The sequence below is a fragment of the Odocoileus virginianus genome, chromosome 11 (assembly GCF_023699985.2).
Source record: "Odocoileus virginianus isolate 20LAN1187 ecotype Illinois chromosome 11, Ovbor_1.2, whole genome shotgun sequence".
Taxonomy (NCBI): Eukaryota; Metazoa; Chordata; class Mammalia; order Artiodactyla; family Cervidae; genus Odocoileus; species Odocoileus virginianus.
The window spans coordinates 64,197,719-64,225,518 of record NC_069684.1 but is presented as its reverse complement, the minus strand read 5'-3'; positions in this window follow the sequence as shown (position 1 = coordinate 64,225,518).

The window sequence follows — 27,800 nt, the reverse complement described above, 5'->3', positions numbered from 1 at the left end:
CACTGTCATCAAGAGGCTCTTTAGTTCTTTTTCACTTTCTGCCATTTATACTTGATCTTAGTCAAAAGGCCGAGAAGGTCCCCAGAGTTTTGCATAAACATTTTCCTCAAATCTTTTTCTTCTTTCTTTTCAATTGGCATGCAATCTTTCATCATATATTTTTTCCTTATTGCACTCTAATTTATTATTTCCTTCACTCCGTTGTAAGAACTGAAATGCCTACAAATTATCAAATGGTTCTTTGAAGAACTGAAAGTAACTATAAAGGTAAAAATTGCATAGCACTGGTTTTCTTGAAATTTAAATGTCTGTGGCCCAGGAAAGTTTTTCTTTTACATAATTCTTGAATACATCAAGATATGTTGTTAAATTGGTACTCTTTTCCAAGTAAAACCATAATGTCATAGCCGCATATAGTTGTTTTGTTCTTTCTTAAATAAGTGTTACACTTATAAGGACAACAGTAGGGAGACACTGAAAAATGTACCTGAGTGATTTTCCCTTGATCCCCTGATTGGTTGATGTTTCACTTTTGGTATGTGGGCATGCCACTCGGAGATGGTGTCAGGGATTCTAGATATCATGTTATATATATATATAGGAGACTAAATCTGTATTCTACATTTTAACTCCGGATCAACACTTTCTTGGATATATTGCTTTGGGGAAATAAGGAAATATGGTTGAGCTTTATTTTCTTTCTTTCCTGTGTTTCTTCTTTTTGGCAGCAACTTACAAACTTGACATCATTTAATTTCCAATTATGATTTCTCTGTCACATATCTTTCCAATGAAGTCAGGGACTGAATCTGTTTTGTTTATCAATGAATGCCCCAGGCCCAGTGTGTCACCAGGCAAAGAATAAGTGTTCAGTAAATACATGTTGGCTGACAAACTTGCTAAATTGTGAAAATACCTACTCCAGAACAAAGTGGTAAGAATCAAGCAATGTAATGCTTGTGAAAACATTTGATAAAGCACCCAGGATTTAATTTTGTGTCTCATTTAGGATAAAACATCAGTAGTAAGTTGTTTAGGGTAACATTCAACTCCTTAAGAGGTAAAATGTGTGAAGACAGGGACTCTCCACAAATTATTATTTTGTTTATGAATACTGTTTGAAAGAGATCAAACTAGTCAATCGTAAAAGAAATCAACCCTGAATGCGCATTGGAAGGACTGATGCTGAAGCTGAAGTGCTAATACTTTGGCCACCTGAGTTAAGAAACAGACTCATTGGAAAAGACCCTGATGCTGGGAAAGATTGAAGGCAAAAGAAGAGGTGGGTAGCAAAGGTTGAGATGGTTAGATAGCATCACCGACTCAATAGTTATATATTTGAGGAAACTCCGGGACACCGTGAAGGACAGGGGAGCCTGGCTTGCTGAAGTCCACAGAGTCTCAAAGAGTCGGACACAACTTAGTGACTTAACAGCAACAACAATGTGGTTTGAAATGTCACTAAGTAGTATCTAAGAAGATACAACATTTCATTGGTAATCTATCCGTGAAGAACCTGTAATTGAAGGAGTTGGAGAGCCTAACACTTGGAGATGACCTGCCATTTTTTCTCTGCACTTTCCTCACCGAGTTGGTTTTCCAAACTGGAAGCTTGCCTTCTTGATGTTTACTATGAAATGCCGATTTCCCAAGAAATTTGGTAAGAATACATTTAAAAGGCTGGCATTAAGCTTAGCATCTTGACAATTTTACTTTACTATACTATTTTGAAATTGTTCAGCAGATTTTGATGAGAGGTCAAAGTTGTTAACCTCAACTACCTACTTCAAACAAGAACACCTTGTTCTTTTACTCATTTTTTTTAAATAAAATTTTCTGAACACTTAGATTCACATTTCTGTTGTATTATCTATAGGCCCTCCTGATGAAAATTACTATTCAGCTGCAAATTAAAGGACAGTTTTGATCAAAGTAATTATAATTTGGAGCACAGCCCTAGGATAAAACAGTTCAAAGGATAATTTCTTACTAAGTATGTGGCAGAGGTTTACGAAGTTGATTAAGAAACTGTCAGAACCTGCCTTCCAACCATGAAAAAGAGCTATTGCAATTATAATTATCGATACCATGTGCCTTAGCAAAATTAACTAATGTTTTAGAAATTATGTCTCTTAATATGATACTTAATATAAAGTAAATAAAATAGAATTTTTATATTAAGAGAATACAACAATTTTGCATATTTAGATATTTACAAAAGGCACAGCTACATACTATGTATCATAATATACTTTATATTAGAAGTTATGCAGTTTAAAAAAAATCCTGTTTTCTCTGAGGTTCTACATTAGCTTGGATATGCATTCTTAATATGCTTTTATCGCATTGCAGTGCCCCTAAAGCACTTGTATAGTGAGACTTCCCATTACTGAAAGTGCTTGCATTATAATAAATCACTTGTATTCCTGCTGTCTAACATCTTTCTTAACCTAGTACTCTACTCTTTCACTGACCAGAATCATTTTGTATAATCAGCTTTATGTTCTGCTGAACAGAGATGCTTATTTGTGTTTCACACATGTTCTATTGGATTGATATTTAAATGCAGTGCAGTAAATGGAAAACTTGCTGGTTTGTGGTCATACCTTGATTGTGGTTAACCACCGTGTCATAAATCCATAATTCTAATTCTGTTCTGTTCAAGGGAGTCAGTTAACAAATAAACTTCAAAAGAATACTGACTAGTCAGGAAACATGAAAGGACTATTATTTTAATAAAATGAAGTGAAGGATTATATCTCTGTATTCAATTAAGTTGATTTTTCCTTAGCATATGTTATTGACTCATTTGTATCTGCTAACATTTTGCTTCTTCTTTGAGGTATTCAACTTAATTCACATTACCTTACTCTATAAGAAAATTCAGTCATTTTTGGAGTGATGATGTTTAATATTTATGAAGGAAAAACACAGTACAGAGTACTAATGTAAACTCAAGCCCATTGCATTCATTTAGATTATTTCCTAATGATAATACTTTTACTACTAATAGTAATTTCTTACTTTTTATCCTATACATTATGAATTAGAACTTTGCACATTTTACTCTTAGATAATGACTATATGTAGTAAAATTATTTAATGAATATATGTACAATGGCTGATCACCAGGGAAAAGCATCCTAATAAAGAAACATATTAAACTGCAGGAAATTATCTCTCTAGGGAAGTTGCACCAGCCTTACTGCCTAAATCATGTGAAACTGGACCAGAAATAAAGAGGACTAGAAAATACAGCAGGGGGAACAATCCTCCTTCAGTGAGAAAAGGAAGTAAGTGATGTAATGGTTGCTTTTCTTCCCTCTGCTATAAAAAGCTTTAACTTGCCTCTCAGAGAGTTGCTTCCTATACATTGGTGGGTTCAGTACAACCAACATATGAGTCTTTTATATCTCCTTTGGAAATATTGACAATTTAGACTTATGAAAATGTATGTGTTGGGCTTCCATGGTGGCTCAGATGGTAAAGAATCTGCTTGCAGTGGAGGAGACCGGGGTTTGATCCTTGGATCAGGAACATACCCTGGAGAAGGAAGTGGCTACTCACTCCAGTACTCTTGCCTGGAGAATTCCATGGACAAGAGGAGTCTGGTGGGATACAGTTCATGAGGTCACAAAAGATTTGGACAAATAAATGTATGTAGCAGTGATAATTATAATATATTAAAATCAGTATTAATAGTCATAGTTATTTATTCTAGATGATTAGGTTGGCCAAAATATTTGAGTTTTTCCACAAGATGTTATGAATGCACTTTTTGGCCAACTCAATATATCATATCTCAATGGAATTAAACAGGATTTAAATTTAATATTAAATATACCATATATAGGAATATGGGTGTCATGTGGCTTATGCTTTTCATTTAACTTAATGTATTGGTGATAAATATTTTGGCCACCTAATGCGAGGAGCTGACTCATTTGAAAAGACCCTGATGCTGGGAAAGATTGAAGGCGGGAGGAGAAGGGGATGGCAGAGGATGAGATGGTTGGATGGCATCACCGACTCAATGGACATGAGTTTGAGTAAACTCCAGGAGTTGGTGATGGACAGGGAGGCCTGGCATGCTGCAGTCCATGGGGTCACAAAGAGTCAGACACCTCTGAGTGATTGAACTGAGCTGAACTGAATTGATTGGTGATAAAAAAGAAAGTAATTTAATGTCTTATTTACTGCAATAGAAGACTTATAACCTAACAGGGGAAACATATTTGGCCTCTTACAGCTAAAGTTTGGAGAAAGAATTGTTAGGAAAAGCAAAAGCATAAACAAAACAAAAAATGTACATTTTTGTGTATGTGAAAATTATACTCATGCCCTTTAGATCTTATAATATCCTGGGAATTTTAGAAAATAAATCAGTCATCTGTTTTATGAATTGACCTGTTTAGAGCAAGTCTGAGTGAGCTGTGGATAGAACTTTAAAGTACAGAAAAGCCTGTCAACTTTGTTCTTATTTTTTTACTTTGGTTATTTCCTCCTTCAAAAAAATACTATGAAACAACTACTCTGTACCAGCCACTAACCTTATTCTTAAGCACATGGGGCACTATGGGGGAACCAAAAATTAGTTTAGTTTTTTTTTTTTTTATGGCACTTGAACCCTAGTGAGAAAGGAAATGAACAAAAAACAATTCATAACTGAATGACTATTTCAGTGTATTCTTATATACATACTCTGAGGGAGAGCGACACAGTTCCATAACAGCAGTAAGCAAAGCTGCCTGAGGTAAACTTGGAGGAAGCGAGGTGGGCAGTTAGGATGTGACCTAACAGATGAACAGGTGCTAACTCAATGAAAAGAAGACAGAGGAAGTTATGGAGATTATGTTCTAAAGAGAGACAGCAGCATTTGCAAAGATCCTGTAAAAGGTGGGAAGATTTAAATGTGTTAACGGAAGGAAGGCACAGTGGCACTCCAGTATAGAGAAGGCAGATGAGAGACTGGCAAAGTGGGCTATACAGAGTACCCTGCTGGAAGTGGGAGTTGGATGGTTAAAAGATCATATTCACATTTTTAAAATCTCTTCTCTGAATTCCATGGGGAGAAAGATTGGGGTCAGGTCAGTTAGGCTAATAGGCTATTGCTTTCAATCTAGAAAAAATGAAGTTTACCTGCCCTAGGATATTGATAATACATAGTTCAAGGAATGGAGAATTTTGAATGACAGTTGCAGGATGTAAAATAGGTGAGAATTTTTGATGGGTTAAACCTGTATGTTGAGATAGAGGTCTTGGAAGAATAATTAGGTTTTTGGTCACATAGTTGGATGGATAATGGTTAGTGTTCATTAAAAGTGAATCACTGAAAGATAAAATGTTTTGAGAAGGAAAGCTATTAATTTGGGCATGAGTGTGAATTTTTGATATTTTGAGATGTCCAATGTAACAATTAAACATGCAATGATTTATCACATAACATTTACCATATAATGTTGATACCTTGTAGGACAAGTTAAAATATCAATGATCTTATATGGTTCAGTCTAACAGATATAAGTGCTTGCCTGGTGGCTCAGCTGGTAAAGAATCCACCTGCAATGCAGGAGACCTGGATTTGATACCTGGGTTGGGAAGATCCCCTAGAGAAGGGAAAGGCTACCCACTCCAGTATCCTGGCCTAGAGAATTCCATGGACTAGACACCATTGTGATTATCTCGGTCATGAAGATTTGTACAAAAAAGATCTTCACCACCCAGATAATCATAATGGTGTGATCACTCACCTAGACCCAGACATCCAGGAATGTGAAGTCAGGTTGGCCTTAGGAAGTATCACTATGATCAAAGCTAGTGGAGGTGATGGAATTCCAATTGAGCTATTTCAAATCCTAAAAGATGATGCTGTGAAAGTGCTGCACTCAATATATCAACAAATTTGGAAAACTCAGCAGTGGCCGCAGAATTGGAAAAGGTCAGTTTTCATAACAATCCCAAAGAAAGACAATGCCAAAGAATGCTCAAACTACTGCACGATTGCACTTATCTCACATGCTAGTAAAGTAATGCCCAGAATTCTCCAAGCCAGGCTTCAGAAATATGTGAACTGCGAAATTCGAGATGTTCAAGCTGGTTTTAGAAAAGGCAGAGGAACCAGAGATCAAATTGCCAACATCTGCTGGATCATCGAAAAAGCAAGAGAGTTCCAGAAAAACATCTATTTCTGCTTTATTGACTATGCCAAAGCCTTTGACTGTGTGGATCACAATAAAATGTGGAAAATCCTGAAAGAGATGGGAATACCAGACCACCTGACCTGCCTATTGAGAAATCTGTATGCAAGTCAGGAAGCAGCAGTTAGAACTGGACATGGAACGACAGACTGGTTCCAAATAGGAAAAGGAGTACGTCAAGGCTGTATATTGTCACCCTGCTTTCTTAACTTATATACAGAGTACATCATGAGAAATGCTGGGCTGGAGGAAGCACAAGCTGGAATCAAGGTTGCCGGGAGAAATATCAATAGCCTCACATATGCAGATGACACCGCCCTTATGGCAGAAAGTGAAGAGGAACTAAAGAGCCTCTTGATGGAAGTGAAAGAGGAGAGTGAAAAAGTTGGCTTAAAGCTCAACATTTAGAAAACTAAGATCAGGGCAACTGGTCCCATCACTTCATGGCAAATAGATGCAGAAACAGTGGAAACAGTGGCTGATTTTAATTTTTTTGGCTCCAAAATCACTGCAGATGGTGATTGCAGCCATGAAATTAAAAGACACTTACTTCTTGGAGGAAAAGTTTTGATCAACCTAGACAGCATATTAAAAAGCAGAGTCATTACTTAGCCAACAAAGGTCCATCTGGTCAAAGCTATGGTTTTTCCAGAGGTCATGTATGGATGTGAGAGTTGGACTATAAAGAAAGCTGAGAGCCAAAGTATTGATGCTTTTGAACTGTGGTGTTGAAGAAGACTCTTGAGAGTCCCTTTGACTCTAAGGAGATCCAATCCATCAATCCTAAAGGAAATCAGTCCTGATTATTCATTGGAAGGACTGATGTTGAAGCTGAAACTCCAATACTTTGGCCACCTGATGCAAAGAACTGACTCATTGGAAAAGACTCTGATGCTAGGAAAGATTGAAGGTGGGAGAAGGGGATGACATAAGATGAGATGGTTGAATGGCATCATGGACTCAATGGACGTGAGTTTGAGTGAACTCCAGGAGCCGGTGATGGACAGGGAGGCTTGGCATGCTGCAGTCCATGGGGTCACAAAGAGTTGGACACGACTGAGTGACTGAACTGAAAGACCTCTAACAGATTAATTTCAGCTCATGAGTTATAGATTCTAAGAAAATGTAATCAATTGTATAATACAACTTTTTTAAATTTAACTTTTTATTCAAGGATAATTGCTTTACAGAATTTTGTTTTTTTCTATCAAACCTCAACATGAATCAGTCATAGATGTATATATATGCCCTCTCTTTTGAACCTCCCTCCATATCCCACCACATCTCAACCCTCTAGATTGATACAGAGCTCCTGTTTGAGTTTCTTGAGTCATAGAGCAAATTCCTGTTGGCTCTCTGTTTTACATATGGTAATGTAAGTTTCCATGTTACTCTTTCCATACATCTCACCCTCTCCTCCCCTCTCCCCATGTCTGTAAGTCTGTTCTCTATGTCTGTTTCTCTATTGCTGCCATATAAATAAATTCTTCACACCATTTTTCTAGATTCTGTATATGTTCATTAGAACAGAATATTTATCTTTCTCTTTCTGATTCACTTCACTCTGTATAATAGGTTCTAGGTTCATCCACCCCATCAGAACTGACTCAAATGTGTTCCTTTTTATGGCTGAGTAATAGTCCATTGTGTATATGTACCACAGTTTCTTTATCCATTCATCTGTCGATGGGCATCTAAGTTGCTTCCATGTTCTAGCTATTGTAAATAACACTGCAATGAACAATGGGATATATGTGTCTTTTTCAGTTTTGGTTTCCTCAGGGTATAAGCCTAAGGTTGGGATTGCAGGCTCGTATGGTGGTTTTATTTTTAGTTTTTAAGGAATTTCCATACTGTCTTCCATAGTGGCTGTATCAATTTACATTCCCACCAAGAGTGCAAGAGTGTTCCCCTTTCCCCACAGCCTTTCCAGCATTTATTGTTTGTAGGCTTTTTAATGATGGCCATTCTGACTGGTGTGAGGTAATATCTCACTGTAGTTTTGATTTGCATTTATCTAATAATGAGTGATTGTGAGCATCTTTTCATGTGTTTGTTAGCCATCAGTATGTCTTCTTTAGAGAAATGTTTGTTGAAGTCTTTTTCTCACTTTATGATTGGGTTGTTTGTTTTTCTGGCATTGAGTTATTTGAGCTGCTTATATATTTTGGAAGTAAATCCTTTGTCAGTTGTTTACTTGCTACTATTTTTTCCCATTCTGAGGGTGGTCATTTCACCTTGTTTATAGTTTCCTTTGCTATGCAAAGCCTTTAAGTTTAATCAGGTCCCACTTGTTTACTGTTCTTTTTATTTCCATTACTGTGGGAGGATCTTCCTTTGATTTATGTCATCGAGTGTTCTGCCTATGTTTTCTTCTAAGATTTTTATAGTTTCTGGTCTTACATTTAGATCTTTAATCCGTTTTGAGTCCATCTTCGTGTATGGTGTTAGGAAGTGTTCTAAGTTCATTCTTTAACATGTAGCTGTCCAGTTTTCCCAGCACCATTTATTGAAAAGTCTGTCTTTGCCCCATTGTGTGATCTTGCCTGCTTTGTAGAAAATAAAGATTCCCATAGGTGCATGGGTTTATTTCTTGGCTTTCTGTCTTGTTCCATTGGTCTATATTTCTTTGTGTGTGTGTGTGTGTGCCAGTCCCATACTGTCTTGATGACTGTAGCTTTGTAGCATAATCTGATGTCACAAAGGCTGATTCTGCCAGCTCCATTTTTCTTTCTCAAGTCTGCTTTGGCTATTTGGGGTCTTTAGTGTTTCCCTATGAATTATGAGTTTTTTTTGTTTTAGCTCTGTGAAAAATTTCTTTGGTAATTTGATGGGGATCACATTGAATCTGTAGATTGCATTTGGTAGTATATTCATTTTCACAATATTGATTCTTTCTACCCAGGAATATGGAATATCTCTCCATATGTTTAGGTCATCTTTGATTTCTTTCATTAGTGTCTTATAAATTTCTGTGTACAGATCTTTTGTCTCCTTAGGTAATTTTATTAATAGATATTTAAAATTTTTGTTGCAGTGGTGAATAGGATTTATTCCCTAATTTCCCTTTGTGATTTCTCATTGTTAGTATATAGAAATGTAAGTGATTTCTGTGTACTGATTTTGTATCCTGAAACTTTGCTAAATTCACTGATTGGCTCTAGTAATTTTCTGAAACTACCTTTAGGGTTTTCTATGTATAGTATCCTGTCATCTGCAAACAGTGAGGGATTTAATTCTTCTTTTCTGATCTGGATTCCTTTTATTGCTTTTTATTCTCTGATTGCTGTAGCTAGGACTTCCAGAAATATGTTGAATAATAGAGGGGGAACTGGACACCCTTGTCATGTTCCTGATCTTAGGGGGAATGCTTTCAGTTTTTCACCATTGAGAATAATGTTTACTTTAGGCTTATCATATATGGCCTTTACTATGTTGAGGTACATTCCTTCTTTGCCCATTTTTTGAAGAGTTTTAATTATAAATGGGTGCTGAATTTTGTCAAGGGCTTTTTCTGCATCTATTGAGATTATCATATGACTTTTATCTTTCAATTTGTTAATATAGTATATCACATATATTGTTATGTGATATATGTTAACTATATGTTAACTATATTAACTATATGTTAACTATGTTAACGATATGTTAATATAGTATATCACGTATATGGAAGAATCCTTCTAGGATTTGAAATAGCTCAACTAGAATTCCATCAATGCCACTAGCTTTGTTCGTAGTGATGCTTCCTAAGACCCACTTGACTTCACATTCCAGGATGTCTGGCTCTAGGTGAGTGGTCACACCATCGTGATTATCTGGGTCATGGAGATCTTTCTTGTACAGTTCTTCTGTGTATTCTTGCCACCTGTTCTTAATATCTTCTGCTTCGGTTAGGTCCATACCATTTCTGTCCTTTATTGAGCCCATCTTTGCATGAAATGTTCCCTTGGTATCTCTAATTTTCTTGAAGAGATCTCTAGTCTTTCCCATTCTATTGTTTTCCTCTATTTCTTTGCACTGATCACTTTCTTATCTCTCCTTGCTATTCTTTGGAACTCTGTATTCAGATGAGTATATCTTTCCTTTTCTCCTTTGCTTTTGGTTTCTTCTCTTTTCACAGCTATTTGTAAGGCATTCTCAGACAGCCATTTTGCTTTTTTGCATTTCTTTTTCTTGGGGATGATCTTGCTCCCTGTCTACTGTACAGTGTTATGAACCTCCATCCATAGTTCATCAGGCTCTCTGTCTGTCAGATTTAGTCCCTTAAGTCTATTTCTCACTTCTCACTGGTCCCATCACTTCATGGCAAGTAGATGGAGAAACAGTGGAAAAAGTGGCAGACTTTATTTTTGATTTTTTTGGGGAGGGGGGTTCAAAATCACTTCAGAGGGTGACTACAGCCATGAAATTAAAAGATGCTTACTCCTTGGAGGAAAAGTTATGACCAACCTAGACAGCATATTGAAAAGCAGAGACATTACTTTGTCAACAAAGGTCCATCTAGTCAAGGCTATGGTTTTTCCAATAGTCATGAATGAATGTGAGAGTTGAACTATAAAGAAAGCTGAGCATGAAGAATTGAGGCTTTTGAAGTCTGGTGTTGGAGAATACTCTTTAGAGTCCCTTGCGCTGGAAGGAGATCCAACCAGCCCACCCTAAAGGAGATCAGTCCTGAATGTACATTGGAAGGACTGATGTTGAAGCTGAAACGCCAATACTTTGGCCACCTGATGTGAAGAGCTGACTCATTTGAAAAGACCCTGATGCTGGCAAATGTTGAAGGCAGGAGGAGAAGGGGACGACAGAGAATGATATGGTTGGATGGCATCACCAACTCAATGGACATGAATTTGAGTAAACTCTGAGAGCTGGTGTCAGGGAGGCCTGGCATGCTGCAGTCCATGCGTTCGCAAAGATTCGGACATGACTGAGCAACTCAGCCTAACTGAACTGAAGAACCCTTGCATTTGTGGAATAAACCCAACTTGATCCTGGTGTATGAGCTTTATGATGTGTTGCTGAATTCTGTTTGCTAGAATTTTGTTGAGGATTTTTGCATCTATGTTCATCAGTGATATTAGAATGTAGTTTTATTTTTTTCTGTTCATTTTGTCTTGTTTTGGTATCAAGGTGATGGTAGGCTCATAGAATGAGTTTGGAAGTATTCATTCCTCTGCAATTTTTTGAAAGAATTTTAGAAGAATAGGCATTATTTCTTCTCTAAATGTTTGATAGAATTCTCCTGAGAAGCCATCTGGTCCTGGGCTTTTGTTTTTAGGGAGATTTATGATCACAACTTCAATTTCAGTGCTTGTATTTGGGCTTTTCATAATTTCTATTTCTTCCTGGTTTAGTCTTAGACAATTGAACTTTCTAAGGATCTGTCCATTTCTTCCAGGTTTTCCACTTTATTGCCGTATAGTTGCACCAAATAGTCTCATAATCCTTTGTATTCCCACATTATCTGTTGTAACCTCTCCTTTTTCATTTTCAATTTTGTTGATTTGATTCTTCTCTCTCTCTATCTTTTTGTTCCCTTGATGAGTTTGGCGAAAGCTTTGTCAATTTTGTTTATCTTCTCTAAAGAATCAGCTTTAAGTTTTATTATCTTTTACTGTTGTTTCTTTCACTTCCTTTTCATTTTTATCTGCTCAGATATTTATCATTTCTTTTCTTCTATTAATTTTTTTTTGTTGTTGTTGTTGCTGTTCTACTTTTTCCAGTTGTTTTAGGTGTAAAATTACATTGTATCTTCGATGTTTTTTTTTTTGTTTCTTGAGGTGGGATTTTATTGCTATAAACTTCCCTCTTAGAACTGCTTTTGCTGCATCCGATAGGTTTTGAGTTGTCATGTTTTTATTGCCATTTGTTTCTATAAATTTTTTGATTTCCCTTTTGATTTCTTGAATAACCTTTTGCTTATTTAGAAACACGTTGTTTAATCTCCATGTGTTTGTGTTTCTTCAAGTTTTTTTTCTTGTGGTTGATATCTAGTCTCATAGCATTGTGGTTGGAGAAGAGGCTTGATACAATTTCAGTTTTCCTATATTTACTGAGATTTGCTTTGTGACTCAAACTGTGGTCTACCCTGGAGAATGTTCCATGTGCACTTGAGAAGAGGATGTATTCTTCTGCATTTGGATGGAATGTCCTGAAGTTATAATGTGGTCCATCTCATCTAATGTATCATTAAAGGCTTGTGTTTCCTTATTAATTTTCTGTTTTGATGATCTGTCCATTGGTGTGAGTGGGGTATTAAAGTCTCCTACGATTATTGTGCTACTGTGAATTTCTCCTTTTATGTCTGTTAGTATTTGTCTTATGTATTGAGTATGTATGTATGTTGGGTGCATAGATATTTACAATTGTTATGTATTCCTGTTGGATTGATCCCTTGATCATTATGTAGTGTGCTTTTTTATCTCTTGTAATCTTCTTTATTTTAAGGTCTATTTTGTCTGACATGAGGACTGCTACTCCAGCTTTCTTTTGTTTCCCGTTTGCATAAAATATATTTTTCCATCTTCTCACTTTCAGTCTATATGTGCCTTTAGGTCTGATGTGGGTTTCTTATAGACAGCATATTTATGGGTCTAGTTTTTGTATCCATTCAACCAGTCTGTGTCTTTTTGTTGGAGCATTTAATCCATTTACATTTAAAGTAATTATTGATACGTATATATTCCTGTTGCCATTTTCTTAACTGTTTGTGGTTGATTTTGTAGATATTATCCTTTTCTTGTATTTCTTGACTATATAAGGCCCTATAACATTTGTTGTAAAGCTAGTTTGGTGGTAATGAATTCTCTTAACTTTTGCTTGTCTGAAAAGCTTTTTATTTCTCCATCAATTTTTTGAATGAGATACTTGCTGGGTACTGTAATCTTGGTTGTAGACTTTCCCCTTTCAATACTTTAAATATATCCTGCCATTCCCTTCTTGAATGCAGAGTTTCTGTTGAACAATCAGCTGTTAAGCAAATGGGGTTTCCCTTGTATTTTACTTGTTGCTTCTCCCTTGCTGGTTTTAATAGTCTTTCTTTGTGTTTAGTCTGTTAGTTTGATTAGTATGTGTCTTGTCATGTTTCTCTTTGGGTTTATCCTGTGTGGGACTCTTTACACCTCTTGGACTTGATTGACTATTTCCTTTCAATGGTGAGTAAATTTTCAACTCTGATCTCTTCAAAAATTTTCTCATACCCTTTATTTTTCTCTTCTTCTTCTGCGATGCCTATAATTCAAATGTTGGTGGATTTGATATCGTCCCAGAGGTCTCTGAGATTATCATTAATTCTTTTCATTCTTTTAATTTTATTCTGTTTTTCAGAAGTTATTTCCAACATTTTATCTTCCAGCTCACTGATTCATTCTTCTGTTTCAGATATTCTGCTATTGATTTCTTCTAGAGTATTTTTAATTTCAGTAGTTGTGTTATTTGCCTCTGTATGTTTATTCTTTAATTCTTCTAGGTCTTTTTAAATTGATTCTTGCATTTTCCCCATTGTTTTCAAGGTTTTCGATCATCCTTACTATCATTATTCTGAATTCTTTTTCAGATAGTTTGCCTATTTCCTCTTCATTCATTTGGACATTTATGTTTCTAGTTTGCTCCTTCATTTGTGTAGTATTTTTCTGCCTTTTCTTTTTCCTTCTTCTTTTTTTTTTTTTTTTTAAACTTACTGTGTTTGAGGTCTCCTTTTCCCAGTCTTCAAGGTTGAATTCTTTCTTCCTTTTGATTTCTGCCCTCCTAAGGTTGGTCCAGTGGTTTGTGTAAGCTTTGTATAGGATAAGATTTGTGCTGAGTTTTTGTTTGTCTGTTTTTCCTCTGATGGGCAAGGCTTAGTGATGTGGTAATCTGGACTGTTGATGATTAGGTTTGTATTTTTGCTTTGTTTGTTGTTTAGATGAGGCATCCTGCACAGGGTGCTACTGGTGGTTGGGTAATGCTGGGTCTTGTATTCAAGTGATTTCCTTTGTGAGATTTCTCACTATTTAATAGTCCCTAAGGTTAGTTCTCTGGTAGTCTAGGGTCTTGGAGTCAGTGCTCCCACACCAAAGGCTCAGGGCTTGATCTCTGGTCAGGAACGAAGATTCCACAGGTGGTTTGTTATGGGAGTAAGTGAGATTAAAACAAATATCCAAAAATGAGAAACCAAGGGTGAACCTCTGACAAATGGCAGTTACAAAATCAGACAAATAATATTTAAAATAATGGTATATACACATAGACATATACACCCATGATCAAAGTCAAAACAGTCCAACAAAAATGAAGTACAGTAGATTGACCCAGTGAACAAAGGAAATCAAAAATTATATTTACCAGTTCAGAACAAAACTAACCAAAGCACAAACTGGAAAACAAAACTAAAGCAAGGTGCCAAGTGGGGAATAAAGCAATGAAAACAAAACTAACAAATATGTTGAGAGGGAAGGAAAGAAGGAAGAGAAAGAAAGAATAGATATGCAAAGTTACATAGAGATAGTTGAACAAGATTTATATATGTTAAAGATTAACTACAAGGGGAGAACAGTAGGAATGTGAAACAAAGGAATGAATGTAGAAAAAATTTAATAGGTTTAAAAAAATCAAGACTATAAAAAAGAAAAAAATGGAAGAAGAAATAAAAAAGGAGGAAAAAAATAGAAATCTCCACAGAACTGCAAAAGCCCAATGTAGAGGCAGAGGATTATAATCCTATTGTTGTTATAACAACAATAAAAAGTGTCATTGAAGATACACATAACAACAATAAAAAGTGTCATTGAAGATACAACCATAAGCAAAATCAAAACAGTCCAACAAAAATAAAGTACAAGAGATTGACCTGGTGAACAAAGAAAATCAAATTTTACATCTGCCTGAACAAAACTAACTAAAGCACAAACTGGAAAACAAAACTAAAGCAAGGGGGAATAGAGCAATGAAAATGAAACTAAAAAATGTGTTGAGAGGAAAGGAAAAAAGTAAGAAAGAAAAGATATGCAAATTTAAATAGAAGTAGATAAAAAAGATTTGTATACATTAATGATTAACTGCAAGGGGAAAAGAACAGTAGGAAAAGCAAACAAAGGAATAAATGTGGAAAAAATAATAATAGGTTTAAAAAATGAAAAAGGAGAAAAAAAAAAAAGTAAAATGCCACAGAAATGCAAAAGCCTAATATAGAGACAGAGGTTTATATACAATAAAAAAAAATGGCTGAGAAAAAAAGAAAACTCAAAAGCTTAATTGGATTTCATAATACCATTAAAGTCCACAACTACAACAAAGGGGGAAAAAAAAAAAAACAAAATAGGAAAGAATCTACAATGCAAGTCAAAACTTAAGAATAATAGATGTTTTCCTTGAGTCACTGCTGTCAGAGAGTCCTTTCCCTCAATGGGAGTCACCGTCCACCTCACCCCCCTAGGATGTCCTCCAACAGTGTGTTGGTCTCTGGACCTGCTGTGAAGGCAGCTCAAATTCTTATCTGGTCCTACTCCTGTGTGTTCTTGTCTCCAATGTCCACAGCTATCAGAAGTAGTGCGTATTCTTTAGTGGGAGCTCAATGACCTTTTATATATTCCTTAGACAGAGTCTGCCAAGTTAATTGTGTGGATTTAATCTGCAAGTTGTACAGCTGGTGGGAAGGTTTCAGGTCTTCTTCCTTAACCACACTGCCCTTGGCTTTCAACTGTGGTTTTATTTCCACCTCTACATGTGGGTCGTCACTGGGGTTTGCTCCTGAGACTGCCCTGGAGGAGCTGGGTTTGCCCAAGTGAGGGCCAGGTGTGGAGGTGGTGCAGCTGCTTGGGTCGTGGGGGTTCTGGAAGCAGCTGGTGGGCTGCGATCCACGGGGTCGCAAAGAGTCAGACACGACTAAGCAACTTCACTTTCACTTTTCACTTTCAACCATTGGAGAAGGAAATGGCAACCCACTCCAGTGTTCTTGCCTGGAGAATCCCAGGGACAGAGGAGCCTGGTGGGCTGCTGTCTATGGCGTCGCCCAGGGTCAGACACGAGTGAAGCGACCTAGCAGCAGCAGCAGCATTGGCCAATATACTCCAGTACTCTTGCCTGGAGAATCCCCCTCGCTGACAGAGAGGCCTGGCTGGGCCAGTCTATTGGGTCACTAAGAGTCAGACACTAATGAAGCAACCCTGCACACAGAGATGCAAGACTTATTTTGCCTGTGGCGGCTCTGCCCCAGTGAGAGTTGAGCGTGAAGGTGGCATAGCTTCTTGACTTGTGAGGACCCTGACGTGCCAAGTGTGCAGGGACACAGACTGCCTCTACCACAGGAGTTATGGCCCTCTCAGAGTCTTTTTTCCAGCCTTTTGTAGCTGACAATCAGAAAGCATCTTTGGCCAGTCTTTCTCCATAGTTCTGCCCATTCAGGCACTTAGAGAGCTCCCTTGCCTGAGTTCCTTCTCTGTTGTTCCATGTGTCAGGCACATAGAGGGGTCCCCCTTGCTGGCGTCCTACTCTGTAGATAGGCACATCAGTCACTTAAAGGGGCATGCTCGCTGTGGTCCTACTCTGTACTTCAGTGCATCAGGTATTTGATGGGCCAGCCTCTTTACTGTTTAGCGGCTGATGCTGGTGTGTGGGGAGAGAAAGGCTATGGTGATGGCTCCACCCCCTTTGCGTGACTCAGCAGCATAGCCTTGCTTCCATAGCTGCCTGGCTTTCCTCCACAGGCATTTCCCACCACAATCTCCTCCCTCACATCCCCTGGATCAGTGTCTCTGCAGTCAACAGCAGTCCTCGCTCTGGGATTACTCCACAATCCCCAAACTCCAGCTCCCAGCCTCTGTGGCTTCCATGGGACCTGCGTCTCTGTCCATAGTATGTGTGGCTGTGGCAAGGACTGTCTGATTCTCATTCCATTTAGGCTGCCACAGATCAGCTGTTTCACTCTCAGCCTTAAATGTTTCTCCTCTGACTCAGACAGTTGCCCTGATGTGGGGATTGGGCCCCTGCTTCAGTTCTGCCACCCATCGAGGGCAGGGAGTCCTACTAACACTCAGGTTTTTCCCCCCTAGTTCCTTCAACCTACTGAGTTTTGCGTGGATCTATATATTCTTTTCCTCTGGTTGGGTACTCCTGAACGTTCTCAGCTGGTATTTTGCATGTACTTCTATGTCTGAAGGTATATTCCTGATGCATGCGTGGAGAGATGTACTCCACATCCACCTACTCCTCCACCATCTTGTTCTCATTCTACAATATGATATTTTGAAAATGTTTCTGTTTTATAATCAGAGAATGAAATCATTCAGTTCAGTTCAGTCACTCAGTCGTGTCCGACTCTGCGACCCCATGAAATCATTAACCAATTTCAATAGTTGTAACAATAACAACTATTATCATAAGAAAATTTAAGATTGCATATGGCATTTAATTTTACTTTGTGACAACATAATTTTGAAAACTATATTACAAATGATAGTATTTATATGATAATATATAAATGATAAACAAGAGAATGTTCTGTTAACATTCTGAGTTCGGTGAACCTCAAATGGAGTTGACTGAATTGACTTGAAAACCTAGTTAGAACTTTGGTTTATGAAGCACTTAATTTCTACTGTGATTTGGGAGCAGTTTTCAGTTCAGTTCAGTTCAGTTGCTCAGTCATGTTCGACTCTTTGCGACCCCATGAACTGCAGCACACTAGGCCTCCCTGTCCATCACCAATTCCTGGAGTCCACCCAAACCCTTGTCCATCAAGTCGGTGATGCCATCCAACCATCTCATCTTCTGTCTTCCCTTTCTCCTTCTGCCTTTAATCTTTCCCAGCATCAAGGTCTTTTCAAATGAGTCAGCTTTTCCCATCAGGTGGCTGAAGTATTGGAGTTTCAGCTTCAACATCAGTTCTTCCAATGAACACCCAGGACTGATCTCCTTTAGGATGGACTGGTTGGATCTCCTTGCAGTCCAAGAGACTCTCAAGAGTCTTCTCCAATACCACAGTTCAAAAGCATCAATTCTTTGGTGCTCAGCCTTCTTTATAGTCCAACTCTCACATCCATACATGACCTCTGGAAAAAACATAGCCTTGACTAGATGGACCTTTGTTGGCAAAGTAATGTCTCTGCTTTTTAATATGCTGTCTAGTTTAGTCATAACTTTCCTTCCAAGGAGCAAGTGTCTTTTAATTTCATGGCTGCAATCACAATTTACAGTGATTTTGGAGCCCAGAAAAATAAAGTCAGCCACTGTTTCCACTGTTTCCCCATCTATTTGCCATGAAGTGATGGGACCAGATGCCATGATCTTAGTTTTCTGAATGTTGAGCTTTAAGCCAACTTTTTCACTCTCTTCTTTCACTTCATCAAGAGGCTCTTTAGTTCTTCTTCACTTTCTGCCATAAGGGTGTTGTCATCTGCATATCTGAATTTATTGATATTTCTCCCAGCAATCTTGATTCCAGCTTGTGCTTCCTCCAGCCCAGCGTTCCTCATGATGTACTCTGCATATAAGTTAAATAAACAGGGTGACAGTATACAGCCTTGATGTACTTATTTTCCTATTTGGAACCAATCTGTTGTTCCATGTCCAGTTCTAACTATTGCTTCCTGACCTGCATACAGGTTTCTCAGGAGGCTGGTCAGGTGGTCTGGTATTCCCATCTCTTTTCAAATTTCCCACAGTTTATTGTGATCCACACAGTCAAAGGCTTTGGCATAGCCAATAAAGCAGAAATAGATGTTTTTCTGGAACTCTCTTGTTTTTTCGATGATCCAGCAGATGTGGGAGCAGTTTTAGAAGTGCAAAATATTTAAAGCACAAAACATATAAAGAACTTTTCAAATGCCCATGAAAAGTTTTGGTTTAAACTTGGCAAGCTCTAAAATCTGCTCTGAGGTAAGAAATTAAAGCTAAATAATAGAAACCTTGGAAATCACACTAGATCCAGAGCTAAAGAAACACACTGCTAATTTTTAGAAAACATAGGTGACTCAGAATCCACTAGAGGCTGAAATATGATTAGAATAGAGATTTTACGTCCATCCCCCACCAAATACATAAATAAATTTCATGGTTGTAGGCGCAAATGCCAGAAGTCAGGAGAAAAATCAGGATTATCATACAACTGCCTATCATTACCAAGTCTTCGCACATTATTATTTTGTTTTATTTTTATTGTGTTGAATTGCTTCCTCTAATGCAGTGAGAATCTAAGCTCAGCTCTTGAAATACACAGTGTTCCCTCTGTTCCACATGTTAGCTGTTCAGTCATGTCTGACACATTGCAACCCCATGGCTACAGTCTCCTATAATGTTGAATAATAACTTGAAGACAATCTCTAAACTCCAATATTATTTGCATTGTGTCCTGGCTTTCTGATCTTGTACCTCAGTGGTAAGTGAGTGATAATGAAAGTAGGTAGTAGGATGTACCCCAGAATTCTTGTAAAACATAGGAAATAATGGTTATTGTTCTGTGGAACTATGAATAATGATCTCTCTAGTTAACTGATTATAGCATTTGGATGTAAGAACCCATGAAAACATGGAACACATCTTGGATCTTTGCCAGTGGGGGTTAATATTACAAGATTTAGAGAGTAAAATAAACATTTGTCTATGCTGCGCCCATTCTTTCAACAATATTTATTAAACATCCACTGGGGAGAAGATACTGTGTGCTTTGAGGCACACAGAGATAAATCAGATGAACATTCTGCCTTCTAGGAGCTCACGTAGGATATTGACAAATGAAGTGTAATATACAATCAAGGACAACATTAAGGTGTCAGATAAAAACAGATATTGATTGTGCATGTAGACTAGATAAAAAGACTAAGGCAGTTCAGAGGATGGAGGCTTTACTTTCAGAAGTGAAGTAGGAAATGGAGCACCTGGAATTTGTTGTAGGTTCTCATGTAGTGTTTGAATACTGTAATAAAAAAAAATCCCTGGACAAGGATGGACAAAGTCCTAAAAACAGAGAAGAATAGGTTAAGGTTAACATAGAACAGTTCAATTTGGCATCACTGGAAGCACTATAATATTGTACAGTGGGAAACACATTTGGGAAAGTAAAGTGAAGGCAAGTATTTGGTGTTCTGTTTTCAATGTATCACATGATGGTTAAGCACAGGTCTTGAAAGGAAAACCGACTGTCCTTGTTTAATTCCTGGCTATTTCACTTCTGCCACAAAGCTGTGATCAAACTGCTTCTAAGACTCAGTCTTCACATCAATAAAATAAAGGTAATAATTAATTCCCTACTTGATTTTTATATGAAAAATAAAAAGTGCATATAATATCAAGTATATACTAAATATTTAATGCATATTATAGAGGTTTTTTTTTTTTTAACAATACAATAAGGAGTTGCTAAATAGCTAATGGTAAGATCAAAGCTGTACTTCTGACCTAAGAAAGCAGCTTTTGAATAAATCATTTCATAATGAAAAATAGAATACTGAGAGAAAAAAACTGGAGCCAGGGAGAGTAGTGATAGGGATATTGCTTGTTTCCCACAGCTAGAGTAGTATTGACAGTATTGATATAAATTGTAAGGGGTAGGTGCAAAATATTTAGCTGCATCATTGAAAGGATTTAGCAATTGATACTACACGCAAGATCACTGGAGGCCAAGGATGGTAGCACTTTATGGGCAGTAATTCCTGAATCATCTTTTATGAAAGAAAATTACTAAAGAGATGTTTCTCTGTTTAGGAATGTATTTAGTCATGTTGCTATTCATACTATTTATACTTATCCATGATATATTTACCTTTCCTTGGAACGACTTAGAGAGAAAATTAAAATATCATTAGTACATGAAGAAATATGACATTGGGTCATTCAATTACAATATGAGTAAGAATTAAAAGTTTCCCCCAAATTTAGCTTGCCAGAAATTCTGAGTCACAGTGCCTTTCTAGCTAATTGACTCAAGTTCGTTGCTTAGCTTATTCAAATCATTTTTTTTTTCTTAAGGTCAGGCTTGGAAGGTAACATGATATAATCAGAAAGGGAATAGCTATTGAAGTTAATGAAGCTTATTCTGAAGGGTTTCTCATACTGGCCTCTTCCAAAGTCTAGATATTAATTGTATGCTTGTCATTTTGAATAATTTTTATTAAGATGGGCTTATAATTCTGCATGTTTTTCTTTATATGGGCTCTATGAGAACCCACAAGACCTGGATTCATCGCTGGAAATAATCATGAGTTCGTGTGTTTGTTGTATAGGTTTCAGATGACTCAGGAGTCCTTTGAATATGTAGGTGGCCCTTTGTGTCTATGAGCTTTTGTCTGTTGAGAAGGCTTTCAGACTTTATCTGATTTTCTAAGAGATCTGGAAACAACAGCAAACTTAAAGAACTTAAAGAAAAAAGTTAAAAGTTGGCATTAGAAAAGAGGTGAGCTGGAGGAGGAAAGGGATAAGGCAAGGCATATTTTAAAAATCCCTGGGTAATTCTAGTGTGCATCCTGGTTGAACAACCATGGACATATTGGGTTGGCCAAAAAATTTGTCTGGGTTTTTCTGTAAAAGTTTATGGAAAACCTGAATGAACATTTTGGCCCACCCAGTAGTATCTGTCATTCTTGAACTGTGTTGGAATGGTTAAAAAGAAAGAGTCAATATTTTATGATTGAAAAATATCCCATTCTGAATTTTGTGAAAGATATTTAATCCCTCTGAGGTCTAATTTCTACATTAGGAAAATCATTATAATAGTATAAGCCTTGTTATCTAGCATAGGTAGAAATGCTAAGTGAGGAGGATAATTGAGAGTAAAGAATGGTGTGTCAACAGATAGGAAGTTATGGTGACCAATGTGTCTTATTTTTGAAGTCAGGATATTAGATAATGTAGATAAGGAAGTGGAATTGATGAAGAAAAGTAAATTGTTAAAGATGGTATTAGAGAGACAGATGTGTGAAGCCAATATTATTGATAAGTCATCTGCTGGTGATGATGAGAATTATGGCATGACCATGGAAATAGATTACTGAGTTTACACACAGAGGATTTTTGGAGATAAGGAAGAAGGGAACTGACTGGTCAGGGACTTCGAAAGATTTTCCATGTGGTTATTGCCAAGAAATTATCAATAAATGAAGAAGGTAATCCCAGATTCTGTACAAACAAAATAGTCACATTTATTGTTTCCATGCCAAAAATATTATTTAGCTTTCCTATTGTTAGAAGTTTATTCAGTTCAGTTCAGTCTCTCAGTCGTGTCTGACTATTTGCGACCTCGTGAACCGCAGCACACCAGGCCTCCCTGTCCATCACCAACTCTCAGAGTTCACCCAAACCCATCTCCATTGAGTCGGTGATGCCATCCAAACATCTCATCCTCTGTCGTCCCCTCCCATCGAAGTTTATTAGTAATCCATTAGTTAAGTGTTACTTTAAAGTGTTATAGTAAGAAACATAAAAAACTTAACCTATGTCTTCCTGCAAAGAAAAATATTGGGTTGGCCTAAAAATTTCTTGGGTTTTTCTATAATATCTTACAGAAAAACCCTAATAAACTTTTTGGTAAACCCAAAAGATCAGTGACACTCATTGATTCATTATTTTCCTTCTTCCTAAACATGAGATAAATAAATGATTGCTGTTGTCCTTTTCAGTCGAAAAGTCATGATTGATGCTCTGTAACCCCATGGAATGCAGCATGCCAGGCTTCTCTGTTCTTCAGTAAATAATTAATGTGTTTTTAATCTTACCATTAATCAATCAGACCAATTTTTACTAATATTGAGTAAAGGGGAAATAATTTATGGATTTAATGTTAGTCAGTGCAGCTGTCAGTTTCAGTGTAACATTTTCTCAAACACTATTGAGACAAAGATTTGACATAGTATTAGAACTGCATCTAATGGCTTAGCTGGCAAGGTCAGTTTGTCGCTCAGTCGGGTCCTAAGCTTTGCGACCCCATGAACTGCAGCACGCCAGGCCTCCCTGTCTATCACCAACTCCTGGAGTTTACACAAACTCATGTCCATCGAGTCGGTGATGCCATCCAACCATCTCATCCTCTGTCATCCCCTTCTCCTCCTGCCCCCAATCCATCCCAACATCAGGGTCTTTTCAAATGAGTCAGTTCTTCGCATCAGGTGGCCAAAGTATTGGAGTTTCAGTTTCAAAATCAGTCCTTCCAATGAACACCCAGGACTGATTTCCTTTAGGAGGACTTGTTGGATCTCCTTTCAGCCCAAGGACTCTCAAGAGTCTTCAACACCATAGTTCAAAAGCATCAATTTTTTGGCACTCAGCTTTCTTTATAGTCCAACTCTCACATCCATATATGCCTACTGGGAAAACTATAGCCTTGACTAGATGGACATTTGATGACAAAGTAATGTCTCTGCTTTGTAATATGCTGTCTAGGTTAGTCATAACTTTCCTTCCAAGGAGTAAGTGTCTTTTAATTTCATGGCTGAGCTCACCATCTGCAGTGATTTTGGAGCTCCAAAAAATAAAGTCAGTCACTGTTTCCACTGTTTCCCCATCTATTTGCCATGAAGTGATGGGACCAGATGACATGATCTTAGTTTTCTGAATGTTGAGCTTTAAGCCAACTTTTTCACTCTCCTCTTTCACTTCATCAAGAGGCTCTTTATTTCTTCTTCACTTTCTGCCATAGGGTGGTGTCATCTGCATAACTGATGTTACTGATATTTCTCCCGTCAATCTTGATTCCAGCTTATGCTTCCTCCAGCCCAGTGTTTCTCATGATGTACTCTGCATGTAAGTTAAATAAGCAAGATGACAATATATAGATTTTACATACTCCTTTTCCTATTTGGAACCAGTCTGTTGGTCCATTTCTAATTCTAACTGTTGCTTCCTGACCTGTATTCATGTTTCTCAAGAGGCAGGTCAGATGATCTGGCATTCCCATCTCTTTCAGAATTTTCCAGTTTTTTGTGATCCACACAGTCAAAGGCTTTGGCATAGTCAATAAAGCGGAAGTAGATGTTTTTCTGGAACTCTGTTGCCTTTTTGATGATCCAGCAAATGTTGGCAATTTGATCTCTGGTTCCTCTGTCTTTTCTAAATCCAGCTTGAACATCTGGAAGTTCATAGTTCACATATTTCTGAAGCCTGGCTTCGAGATTTTTGAGCATTTCTTTGCTAGCGTGTGAGATGAGCGCAATTGTGCGGTAGCTTGAGCATTCTTTGGCATTGTCTTTCTTTGGGATTGGTATGAAAACTGACCTTTTCCAGTCCTGTGGCCACTGCTGAGTTTTCCATATTTGCTTACATATTGAGCACAGCACTCTCATAGCATCATCTTTTGGGATTGGAAATAGCACAACTGAAATTCCGTCACCTCCATTAGCTTTGTTCCTAGTGATAGTTCCTAAATTCCACTTGACTTCACATTCCAGGATGTCTGACTCTAGGTTAGTGATCACACCATCATGCTTATCTGGGTTGTGAAGATCTTTTTTGTATAGTTCTTCTGTGTGTTCTTGCCACCTCTTCTTAATATCTTCTGCTTCTGTTAGTCCCACACCATTTCTGTCTGAACTAAGATGGAGTGGAATGGTTGAGTTTAACTCAGATGACCATTATATCTACTACTGTGGGCAGGAATCCCGTAGAAGAAATAGAGTAGCCATCATAGTCAACAAGAGTCTGAAATGCAGAATTTGGATGCAATCTCAAACATGACAGAATGATCTCTGTTTGTTTCCAAGGCAAACCATTCAATATCTCGGTAATCCAAGTCTATGGCTTGACCAGTAACACAGAAGAAGCTGACATTGAATGGTTCTATGAAGACATACAAGATCTTTTAGAACTAACTCCCAAAGAAGATGTCCTTTTCATTATAGGGGACTGGAATGCAAAAGTAGGAAGTCAGGAAATACCTGGAGTAACAGGCAAACTTGGCCTTGAAGTACAGAATGAAGCAGGGCAAAGGCTAATAGAGTTTTGCCAAGAGAGCACACGGGGCGTAGCAACCACTCTCTTCTTCCAAAAACACAAGAGAAGACTCTACACATGGACATCACCAGATGGTCAACACTGAAATCAGGTTGATTATATTCTTTGCAGCCAAAGATGGAGAAGCTCTATACAGTCAGCAAAAACAAGACCAGGAGCTGACTGTGGCTCAGATCATGAACTCCTTATTGCCAAATTCAGTCTTAAACTGAAGAAAGTAGGGAAAACCACTAGGCCATTCAGGTATGACCTAAATCAAATCCCTTATGACTATACAGTGGGAGTGAGAAATAGATTTAAGGGACTAGATCTGATAAGACAGAGTGCCTGATGAATTATGGACCGAGGTTCATGACATTGTGCAGGAGATGGGGATCAAGACCATTCCCAAGAAAAAGAAATGCAAAAAAGCAAAATGACTGTCTGAGGAGGCCTTACAAATAGCTGTGAAAAAAAGAAGTGAAAAGCAAAGGAGAAAAGGAAATATATACCCATTTGAATGCAGAGTTCCAAAGAATAGCAAGGAGAGATAAGAAAGCCTTCCTCAGTGATCAATGCAAAGAAATAGAGGAAAACAATAGAATGGGAAAGACTAGAGATCTCTTCAAGAAAATTAGAGATATCAAGGGAACATTTCATGCAAAGATGGCCTCAATAAAGGACAGAAATTGCTAGCAAAACAAACAAGCAAACCCCTTGTTCAGTCAGTATTTTGCAGATTGTAGCAAGAAGATTCTTGTTTCTTTCTCCATTTCTTATGCTTCTTAATAATGTTTCTCTGTTTGGAATTTCATACAAGAAATTGAGATAATTAAATGGGATTTTCCCAGGTTTCCAAAGCTCCTTGCTGACACGCTGGTTTTTGAGGCTTGTCAGAGCTTGTCACAGAAATGTTTGTACGTCCCCTGACTGCTCACATCCTGTCTGCTCTCCAGCTGACTTAACACTTAAACAGCTAATTGGGCACACAGCTTTCCGAACTTTCCATGTCTTAAGCTCTTCTGAACTTCAAGGGAGAATTCACCAATTATTTCCTTCCTGTAGCAGTGTTCTTTATACTCCCACTGTCATCCCTACTCTGAACCAACTAAATATTTTTTAAAATAATAATGCCTGTCGGTTTTTATACTCTTTGAATTCTCCAGGAGCCATATATCAATTTTCTGCTGTTGTGCTATTTAGGATATTTTAATTCTTTAACTGTCCAACTCTGCCTGGCATCCTTACTCCTCTCAGCCAAGGAACTGCTCCAGAGGGAGAACAATTGTGCATTGCACTCTGTCCCATTTGACAAGTAATAAATGAAATCTTTAAAGGGGAAAGACCAATGTTTTCTTGCTGAACATTGTGAAAATAAATGCTGTGAGTCAAGTTTCCAATTCTCTTAGGGGACTGTGATAATGCAGCACTTTTCCTCCTGTAAAAGTTTTACTTTCTGAAAACATAGTTAAGTAGTTAGATCATGTTTTGTCAACAACTCCTCATCAAATTGTCTATTTACTTAAAATTTTTGTTAAATGTGACAAAATTTCCTTTTCATAATAGGATTTACTGAATTTTGTGTAAAGTGAATTTTTATTTATGCATAGTACTTTAGTATTTTTCGAGTGCACCACATGAGTTACTTGATCTCAAAAATACTAAATGGACCAAGTTATTTATATTTGGTACAGATATGGAAATTTAGATTCAGGGAAATTAAATGACTTGACTAATTCACACAGGGTTAAAACCAAGTTATTCTTGACATTTAACTATTTGTTCTTTGCACTCTATATTACCTCATTTTGAAATCTTTAGAGTCATTCCTACAGAGATCCTTCATATATGTAACATTTATATATACCTGAAATTTGTATACACTAATTGGCTAAGGAAGTCAGATTTCATATGTACTGATATTATTCTTTATTTAAATAAATTCTAAAATGAAGTTTGCCAAATTTAAAAGTGTTTTGTTAGTGTGACTCATGTATTCTAAATAACTGTGTTACAAATTAGAAAGAACACCCTGCATATCTTATGAAAGTAATTTACCCAGTATGATGAGTAAATTTTTCTTTATCCTTTTTTTTTTCTTTCTGTAAACAAGATTGAAATCACTGCCTACACATTATAGTTTGCATTTTCTTTGGTATGAAAAAGGATTGTACCTTATATTTATCTACTCTTTGTTTCTAAGAGAAGGAATTTTTTTTTTTTTTAACCACTCCTTTAATTTCTCTCCATTCTGCCTCTAGACATTAAAATAACCTCCCAAACTGGCCCTTGTATATTCTGTCTTGCTTCAAATATGTATTAATTCCTTCAAAACTATTTAATTTTGAAATAGTACATATTGTTCTAGGAATTGAGTATGGAACTTTTTTTTTAAAGCAAAGTAGAGGAGAGTTTACAGAGCGTCAAGAAAGGCTTCTCTGTCACTGACATATGGTAGATATTTTAAGGATAAGAGAGAGTATCCTGTAACATTCAGAGTGAGGAAGGTTTTTTGCAGAAGAAAGAGGTCTAAGTAGAAAGGTCCTGAGATAAGAGAATGTGTGGGTATTGAGGCATATACAGAAGGTGATTACAGCCTTAACAGCTTAATCAAGCATGATTGTGGTTACTTCTGTATCTCAACTTCTGTAGGTTCATTTATAATATTTGTTTAAACTCCACATATAATCAATATCATATGATATCATA